The 9,799-nt window shown below is 41.0% G+C and overlaps 1 long non-coding RNA gene across 1 annotated transcript; it reads right to left on the bottom strand.

The window, feature by feature from the left end:
- Positions 1-1,609: 1,609 nt before the first annotated feature.
- LOC144130173 (uncharacterized) lies at positions 1,610-8,304 on the bottom strand. Its single transcript, XR_013313989.1, has 3 exons — positions 8,064-8,304; positions 3,566-3,678; positions 1,610-1,671 (listed from the first exon to the last, which is right to left on the bottom strand). It is a non-coding gene; the product is annotated as an uncharacterized LOC144130173 (long non-coding RNA).
- Between the last annotated feature and the right edge of the window lie 1,495 nt (positions 8,305-9,799).

Below are 9,799 nucleotides of genomic sequence, written 5' to 3'. Positions count from 1 at the left end.
CCACCTCAATTAAAACTTCCGAAATGAAAGCCAATAAATTGTTCTACTAAACACGCCATCGTCTGTATTTTGATTTTGACCACCTCAAGGTGCAATAAAAAAGTGTTTACTTATGTTCCGAAACACTTTTCTCCAACTTCAGTATTTTAATTCACTTCGAGGCATTCAGATTCATCAGCTGTAACAACTTTTATTAGTAATAAAAATCTAGGTAGGCACGAAGGCCAATCTGAGGAAGTTGATATTTTTTTGAATGTCAAAATAGTAAATTTTTAAACTTTATTTAAACTTAAATGTACTTATACCGTACAAAAATACACGATCTGAATCATATCAAAAACCAGAATATGTGCAAATGTCATTACAAAAATTGTGCAGTGTTTTCTAAAAATTTGGACTTTTCATCATTATTGAGCAGTGTCTGGTTTCACGCCTTTCAGAAATGTTCAAACTGACATCACCTCACAGACTTTTTTGGCAAAATTATTTTAGCTTAGATAACGCACGCTGGGACCAGCTTGAATGAATTTTCATCAACAAACTGGAGATGTTAGAGCGCAATATGTGGGGCATTTGGAGTGCAGTGACAGATTCATAAATCTCAGTCCTACCCAGTCATGCTAATTAGAATCTAATAAGTGTTCTTGGTACACTCTCTGGCTCTTTCTTGGCGCATAGTGGTTTGTATGGCAGCCAGAACCAATTTAGGACTGAGGTAATTGAATTTTGATATTTCCTAATGCTTGATTCAAACTCGTGATCCAAATACTCGATTCAAGCTCCTGACATACACACCCAAAGACTGGATGTCACCATTCTCAAGTGAATAACAGTGTAGCAAAGCCTCTGCTATCCCTGCCAAAAATTAACTGTAGACACGCGCAGTTGCAAACCCGGCTGGCCATGGTAACACTTGTATTTTGTTGTTTGGTCATCGCTAGTTTACAAAAGCTTTACTTTTGGTGAGAGTGGTCTCATTGTGTTTAAAATTACCTAGACTTGATACAGGTAAACTTCAGTCCATTGTAAGTGTCCCTATAATGCTTAAGTGAACATTTTCACAATCACAAAGGCATAAAAAGCTGCAGAATCCAATATTCATAAACCGTGAATGACAGAACACAGTTTTTAGTCTCTATGTGCAGAAATTAGTTCACATTGCTAGGAGCTCATATCCTCCATCAGACCACAGTATTATGGGTGTACATTACAGTACCGCAAAAATTACAGGGAATAAGTAACTGGTACTGCTACTGTGAACTTTCCATCAGCTGTTACAAGCTGGTAATGCAAGACCATGCTCTAATGCTTATTCTGCTGACACGGCGACAACAGAAACAATAGTTTTTCAGTCACTCTAACAAAAGGGAAGCAGGAGTGCTGGGTTGTGTAGTCCAATGAGCATTTCACAGAGGCATCTTCTACAATAAATGTGCAATCACAAGTCTTCACATACAAACATCTCAACATTGCTCATTTCAAAAGAAAACTGTTGAATGTGTTAATGACATCTTATTTGTTCTGAAATCTGTAAGAAAGTTCTAAATGATGCACTCACTGAAGAAATTCCAGCTTTCTCAGCTTTTCAAAGTGCAAAAAAGGGCTGGGCCTGGACCAGTGGTGGCAGTGGTACTGCTTGTCGGGCGAGCAGCAAAACCAACTGCTGGCAACCTGCATTAAATAAGAGCATGATGATGTAAGTAATCCTCTGAAAAATGCATACCATCTTTTTATCACGAAAAGTGCCTTATACCACAGCGGGTTCGTTTGAACTTCAAAAGCGAAAATAAACTCGCTTATCGCATACCACTCGCCAAATGTCATGCGATACCTGCCTTCGCTCCAGCCGTAAACATGCACTACAGTGAGTGACGGTAAACGAAAGTGGTTATGTGGCCATAAATGAGTCATGAGAGGTGCTGTGTTACTCGAAGCATTAAGAGATGGACAACTTGCAGCACGAGAACTCGATTTTTAAAAATCTTTTTCTCGCTTTGAACAAAAACCACCTCAATTAAAACTTACGAAATGAAAGCCAATAAATTTCTCTACTAAACCCGCCATCGTCTGTATTTTGACTTGGGCCACCTCAGAGTGAAATAAGAAAATTTTTTACATATGTTCCGAAACACTTTTTTGCAACTTCAGTATTTTAATTCACTTCTACGCATTCAGTTTCATCAGCTGTAACATTTTTTATTGGTAATAGAAGTCTATGTAGGCAAGCACTCCATTCTGAGAGGAAGTTGATATTTTTTTAAAATGTCGAAATAGTAAAATTTTTCATTTTATTTAAACTTAAAACTGCTTATACCGTCCAAAAATACACGATCCGAATTATCGAAAACCAGAATATGTGCAAATGTCATTATTACATTTGTGCAGTGTTTTCTAAGATTTTAGATTTTTGATCATTATTGAGGAGTGGCTGGTTTCACACCTTTCAGAAATGTTGAAAATGGCATCACATCACAAATTTTTTGGGGCAAAATTATTTAGCTTAGATCATGCATGCTGGGACCAGCTTGAATGAATTTTCATCAACAAACTGGAGATTGTTGAGCGCCATATGTGGGGCATTTGGAGTAGAGTGACGAATTCATAAATCTCACTTCTACCCAGTAATGCTAATTATATACTAATTAGTGTTCTTGGCACACTCTCTGGCTCTTTCTTTGCACATTATTGTTTGTATGCTAGCCAGAACCAATTTAGTACTGAGGTATTTTGAATTTTAATATTTCCTAATGCTTGATTCAAACTCGTGATCCAAATACTCGATACAAACTCCTGACATACACACCCAAAGACTGGATGCCACCATTCTCAAGTGAATAACAGTGTAGGAAAGCCTCTGCTATCCCTGCCAAATATTAACTGTAGACACACGCAGTTGCTAACCCGGCTGGCCATGGTAACACTTGTATTTTGTTGTTTGGTCATCGCTAGTTTACAAAAGCTTCACTTTTGGTGAGAGTGGTCTCATTGTGTTTAGAATTACATAGACTTGATACATGTAAACTTCAATCCATTGTAAGTGTCCCTATAATGCTTAAGTGAACATTTTCACAATCACAAAAGCATAAAAAGCAGAAGGATTCAATATTCATAAACTGTGAATGACAGAACACAGTTTTTAGTCTCTATGTGCAGAATATTAGTTCACACTGCTATGAGTTCATATCCTCCATCAGACCACGGTATTATGGAAGTACATTACAGGACCGAAAAAAATTACAGGGAATAAGTAACTGGTATTGATACTGCAAACTTTGCATTAGCTGTTTCAAGCTGGCAATGCAAGCCTGTGCTCTAATGCATATTCTTCTGACATAGCAACAACAACAACAATAGTTTTTCAGTCACTCTGACTACAGGGAAGGACTGGTGGGCTGTGTAGTCCAATGAGCATTTCACAAAGGCAACGTCTACAATAAATCGGCAAGCAGAAGTCTTCACATACAAACATCAATACATTGCTCATTTCAAAAGCAAAGTGTTGAATGTGTTAATGACATCTAATAAGTTCAGAAATCTGTAAGAAAGTTCCAAATGATGCACTCACTGAAGAAATCCCAGCTTTCCCAGCTTTTCAAAGCGCAGAAAAGGGCAGGGCCTGGACCAGTGGTGGCAGTGGCACTGCTTGTAGGGCAAGCAGCAAAACCAGCAGCTGGCGACCTGCATTAAATATGAACACGATGATGTAGGTAATCCTCTGAAAAATGCATACCATGTTTTTATCACCATAAATATGTAACAATTCAATGCAAACAGGCCTGCTCATATAAATTTACTGCACAGAAGTGCTGTCTAGGAAGCCACAGCATTTTATTTCACAGGCAGCATTGTAACAGTTAGAATGATATCATTATAGTGAACTAGAATATATTACCGTGGCTCGACCGGGAGGGCGCATCTACCTTTCCGGCAGCCTGTTACGCTCTGGAAAGCCACCAGAAGCGCTGCTGTTCTCTTTCATACTACAGCGCGGAAGCTGCGCCCACTAGGCATCACAGAGCACAGATAGGCAATAGTCTTTAATAAGTGTTTTCGCCTGTTGGAAATGCGTTCTAACAGTGTACTTCATATCTTGGGCCACATTAAAAAAGAGTAGAAGATAGAGCCTGGATGCCAAGAACACTGCGACCAAGTTGCAGCGGGTTGCAGCATTTAATATCACAGCACGCTTGTATTTTTTTACGAAAAGCATAAGCCACGCTAGCACCCAAAGTCGTGAAGATGCATAGCTTAAATTTTGCCAGTGTTAAACAATGCTTAGTGCACTTATAATAAACCAGAATTAAGCCCTTTATTTATTTCCCTGATTTCTTGGACGTTCCACGTGTAGATCACTGCATTTAAATTGAACTGCATGGGAAAATTTATGGTACAATCAGACATCTGAATCGACAATTAAGCGAAAGCAGTTGTATTTACCCTCGATGATTACTTAGAAGCTCTTACTCTAATGAATGTTTTTACAACATGCTGAGGGATCACACACAACATATAATTGCCGCGGGGGGAGGAGTGATGCTAGCACTGCTTTAGCAGCAAAAGGTGCTAAATTTACCTAATGCCCCACATTTGGAAAGACAGACTGTGCCTCATCAGGCATAAATTTTAATATCCAGTGTTCAGAATTTAGTTTTACAGAGTTCTAAAAATGTATATGAACTCAGTGCTGAGTAGTGTGTGCGTGTACTGTGTGATGTTCGTGCACGTTAAAGAACCCGAGGTGGTCGAAAATTTCCAGAGCCTTCCTCTACGGTGTCCCTCATAGCCCGAGTCACTTTGGAACTTCAAGCCCCATGAAGCATGAACCATAAGGTTCCAATAAAAGAAAAAAGTTTCCGCTAGTAAAACTAACCGTACAAAACAAAGAACAAACTTTTAACTTCACAAAAAAACATGGCTGATTGCAAGTGTACATGATGCCAAATAAACATGCGAGGCAGTACTCACGCTTTCTCAGTTCCAGGTTATGGTAACGAGTACGGTTGATGCTTAATCACTGCACTGTAAGGGTCATATATTTATAACTTGAGATGCACATCTTATCGCTTCTGACAGCTGGGTGATTCCATGAGATCAAAGTGCCTAAATATTTCGTTTTTAATTTTCTCAATCATTTTACTTATTATGCGCACATTAATCAGTAGGCTAATTGTGAATTTTGCGTTTTGAAAATGTTAATATTTGAGAGAAAAAAGTTATAAACGATATCAAGGCAGAGGCAGCATTTTCACGCAGAGCTCAATTTCGCTAATTTGGCATGACGTAATTATCTAGATATGAAAGCATGATATGTATAATATTTGTGCTAAATGTGCAGGTGAGAAGGAATATGTGGGCTTATTTCCGCTATTTTGAGGAAGTTGTCGCTTGCTGGAAAAAATTTCGAAAACGACACAAGTCTGAAACGACGTTATTTTCATTTTTTTCTCCACAAATATATAGCACTTATCCTTCAGATTTGCACAATTAATAACCATTGAGGTGCTAGAAAAGTACACCAGCTTTCATTGTTACATAAAATTGGGAAGTGCAAGAAGTATTGCCATAAATCTGGCATTTTTTAATACAGTAGTGTTTTTCAAAAATCAAAGGAAAAAACACCCCATCTCTAATTTTTCTTAAAACTCATGAAACAAGCCTCTAGAAGGAAAAAAAGTGTATGAAAGAACGTGTTGCATTATTTTGTTTCCAACAATGTTATCCAAGCTCAAAATTGTAGTTTTCTGAGCATCGCCCAGAGCGCCTAAATGAGGGGGACGGAAGCAGCAAAGCTCTTCGCTGCTCTAAATTTTCCCCATATCCCAAGACATACCTTTTCCATCAAGAGAGAGCGTACCTAATACTTTTTGTGGATTGACAGCGATCTGTAACATAAACAGATTTCAGTAGCACCGCTATCGCTGAGTGCAGGTAAACAAAAGTTCTAAATGTAATTTTCTGACTGCACAGTGCCCCTATAAGGTTGTCTTTCATTAAAAAAAAGCCAACTAAACAGTAGAAATGAATGCGGAAGTAAACAGCATCATTTCAAAGTCAATGTTTTTTTTAAAAAACATCCCAATATATGCTTGCCAGAGGTGCTTTACAAATCCACATTCTGTACCACAGCTTTTACCATAGGTATTTTGGAGGCTCTGTGATAAGCAAAAGCTTAAAAAAAATTGTACATAGGTTGAACGAATGCCTACTGCGGCATAGCTATCAGCAATCTAGGATATACCAGCATAGCCAATCCAAATAAATTAACAGCGGCTAAAAAAGAAACCAAAATGTATTTTTAAATCAAACTCGAATTAGAAAAGAAAATTAGCCACACTATGCCTGAAGTCAAACGACAAAGCGAGTGCCTGGGGACACACACAGCTTCATAGGTGCACTGTGCAGCAATAGAATTACATACAAAACTTTTCTTTAGATGCATTCCTATGGGCTACACTCCAAGTTGTTACCTGCACCCGGCCATAACGGCACTACGAATCCTTCTTGCATCACAGATCAGCGTCTGTCCTCAAAAAGTATTAGGTATGCTCTCTCTTGATGGAAAAGGTCTCAGTGTTGGGCTGGGGAAAATTTAGAGCAGCGGAGGGCGTGTTTGCAGCTTCCGTCCCCTTATTTGGGCACTCCTGCTGACGCTAAAAAAATTACAAGTTTGAGCTAGGATAACATTGTTGGAAACAAAAAAAAAATGCAACATGCTCTTTCATACATTTTTTTTAACCTCCTTCTCCAGACTTGTTTCCAAAGTTTTAAGAAAAATTGGGGATGCAGTTTTTGTTGAAAACATTTTTGAAAAACACTACTATGTTCAGAAATGCCAAATTTAGGGCAATATTTTTTGCACTTCCCTACATTACATAACAATGAAAGCCAGTGCACCGTTTTAGCACCTCAATGTTTATCTATTGCAAAATTTGAAGGAAACGTGCTTAATATCTGTGCCGAAAAAATTCCTGAAAATTATCTCGTTTTGAGACGTCTCGTTTTCGAAATATTTTTAGCAAACAACTTCCTCAAAAATGCGGAAATAAGCCTCACATATTCCTTCTCACCTGTAAATTTAGCACGAGAAAAATATCCACCATAGCTTTCACATCTAGATTCTTACGTCATAACAATATTGCGAAAATGAGCTGTGCTTGAAAACGCTGCCTCTGCCACGGCGTCGTTTATAATTTTTTCCTTCTGAAATATTAGCACTTTCACAAAACGAAATTCACTGTTGGCCTACTGAATCAAGAAAAATTGAAATATGAAATATTTAGGCAGATTGATCTTGCGTGGAATCACCCAGCTTCGTCTTGATAACTGCGGGTAAGACGGGATGAGAAATATTCATCATTTATGCTCGCAGCACAACAAGAACGGGGCACGAGACGAAAGACAAACACAAACAAGCGCTGACTATTCACTGGTTTTTTATTGAAGAGCAAAAGGCGTACATATATACATTATACGAGAGGGAATTCAGTTATCTGACCTCCCACGTGCCTTCCAGATAACTTTTGTTGTCTTGATAAGTCTTTCATTGTCTGTATATATACGCATTTCATGGTTTGGTTTACGGGGGTTTAACGTCCCAAAGCGATTCAAGCTATGAGAGACGCCGTAGTGAAGGCCTCCGGGAATTTCAACCACCTGGGGTCCTTTAACGTGCACTCACATCGCACAGTACACGGGCCTCTAGAATTTCGCCTCCACCGAAATTTGACCGCTGCCGCCGGGATCGAACCCGCGTCTTTCGGGCCAGCGGCCGAGCGCCATAACCATTCAGCCACCGCGGCGGCTTTATACGCATTTCGTTCAATAAAAAAAACTGTTGATAGTCAGCGCTTGTTTGTGTTTGTCTTTAGCCCCGTGTCCCGTTCTTGTTGCGCTGTGAGCTAAAATGATGAATACTTACTAACTCGCCCAAATTTCCGCCTTGCTGAACGGGACGAGAAAGACGGAGGCGCTCGTGTTGTCCATCTTAAGCGCTGTTTTCAAGACGAACTCACGTCAACAAGCCCAGCTTCCTACGCTTGTGCATGCACTGCTTGATGACTTACATGTATCGACGCAGTCAAGATGGAAGCAACTCTCCACTCTTCTCGCGTGCTCGATCCGCCCTCGCTGGTGGCTTCACGAAGTCGCACACGCCAAGTCGTTGCAACCCAAATACGTCTTCGTAGCAAGCATCCTGAACTGAACACGTTCGCCACAGAGGGAACAGTGGAAAAAGACACGATAGGACTCGAAGCAGCTACAGGCAGCAGACAAACGTCCGTGCAAACGCCGAATTGTGCCCAACGTCCTAACGTACCGCGGCTACCGCGGCCATGCAGGCCATGCCGCCGGCAAAGATTGCCTTCGGCTTCGGCTTCCAATGCCGCCGAAATCCAGCTTCTTCGGTCACGTGACGAGAAAAATTTTTATTTTCTTCCTTTTTTTTCTAGCAGTGCCCGCAGCTGTCCGCGCGCACGTAGCGAAAGAAAAAGAGAGGAGAAGGAAACGCGGTTGGGGCCGGCATGCCGGGTTGCTTTCAAGGCCATGTCGGCACGTCGGTGCTCCCTCCCCGCTGTCTTTGCATAGGGGTAGAAAGGAACGGCGCCAAATATGCCTGCTTATTTTATGTGTGTGATTTAGTTAAATCCGCCAGCAACTGAGCACAGGCCCTTGGCTGCCTTCGCGTCAGATGTCGAAATTTTCTTGCCACGACGGCTAGCTTTTTTAAATTGTCCCTAATTCGAGTCGTCCATATCAACGGGGGTCGTATAAACCAATCACAACTTGTTTTCTTCACATGTTTGGGCTGAATTGTATTTTTCAGGTAAACGCAGCTTTACTCAAACCACGTGGCTGACTTAACCATGCTTACGTGTTTCGAAGAGACTCAAGCAGCTGCGGTCTTGTTTTTTTTGGGGGCGGGGGGAGGGGGTGTTAAGGGTCAGTGTGCGTGTGCTGTGTGTGTGCCTGAAAAAGAAAAAAAAACACTTGCTTGCAAGCCCCCTTCAAACCGAAATACTGGCACCGAGGTTGCTCCGAAAGAAAAGGTTGCACTTCCGTTGCGCAACACCCACAGGGCAAGAATAGGGATTCCGCGTTTGTTTTGCGACACAGGCGGAGGCATAGTCCCGAGAGAATGTTCAGACCGCTTCGCCGCTGCGATGGGCTTACCTCCTCTATTAATTAATCACTCTTCCTCCGACTCCTACCTTTCTTTGCTTCAAACTTTGCCTCTGTGCAACGGTGCGCTGCTTATGTTGTTTTTGAATAATTGAGCGACACTGGTGGCTCGGTATACTTTTAGGAAAGCGCCGGCTCGATGTCATATGAGGAATTACAGTGAAACAAAATTTAAGCTACAATTTTATTCGTATTGCAAAACGCATGCATACTCCCCTCTCCTCCCCCCCGCCCTCGAAACACATATGTACAAAACATACAGCCGGGGACAAAAGTCTGGAGACCACGTGTGCCTGAAACGAAGCCTATAGTTCTATTATTAGCCAGCGGCTGGAGACCGCGCTTATTTTTTGTGGAGATGAAAGAACAAAATTTTGACATTCACCTCCACAAGTGTGGTCTCCAGCCGCCGGCTAATAGCAGAGCTATTGGCTTCGTTTGAGGAACATGTGATCTCCAGACTTTTGTCCCCAACTGAACAACCACAAAAGGAACATGAACCAGAAAATGAGAAACACAGGTAAAACGCAATGACAACAACTGCAGTTGAATTGCAGAGCCATAGGGGGCCCGAGGTTCTAAAGCAAATAACGCAACGCTTATATGCACTGATCACGTG

Source organism: Amblyomma americanum, chromosome 4, assembly GCF_052857255.1.
Source record: "Amblyomma americanum isolate KBUSLIRL-KWMA chromosome 4, ASM5285725v1, whole genome shotgun sequence".
In the NCBI taxonomy this organism is placed as follows: Eukaryota; Metazoa; Arthropoda; class Arachnida; order Ixodida; family Ixodidae; genus Amblyomma; species Amblyomma americanum.
This window is presented reverse-complemented; position numbering and strand designations above follow the sequence as displayed.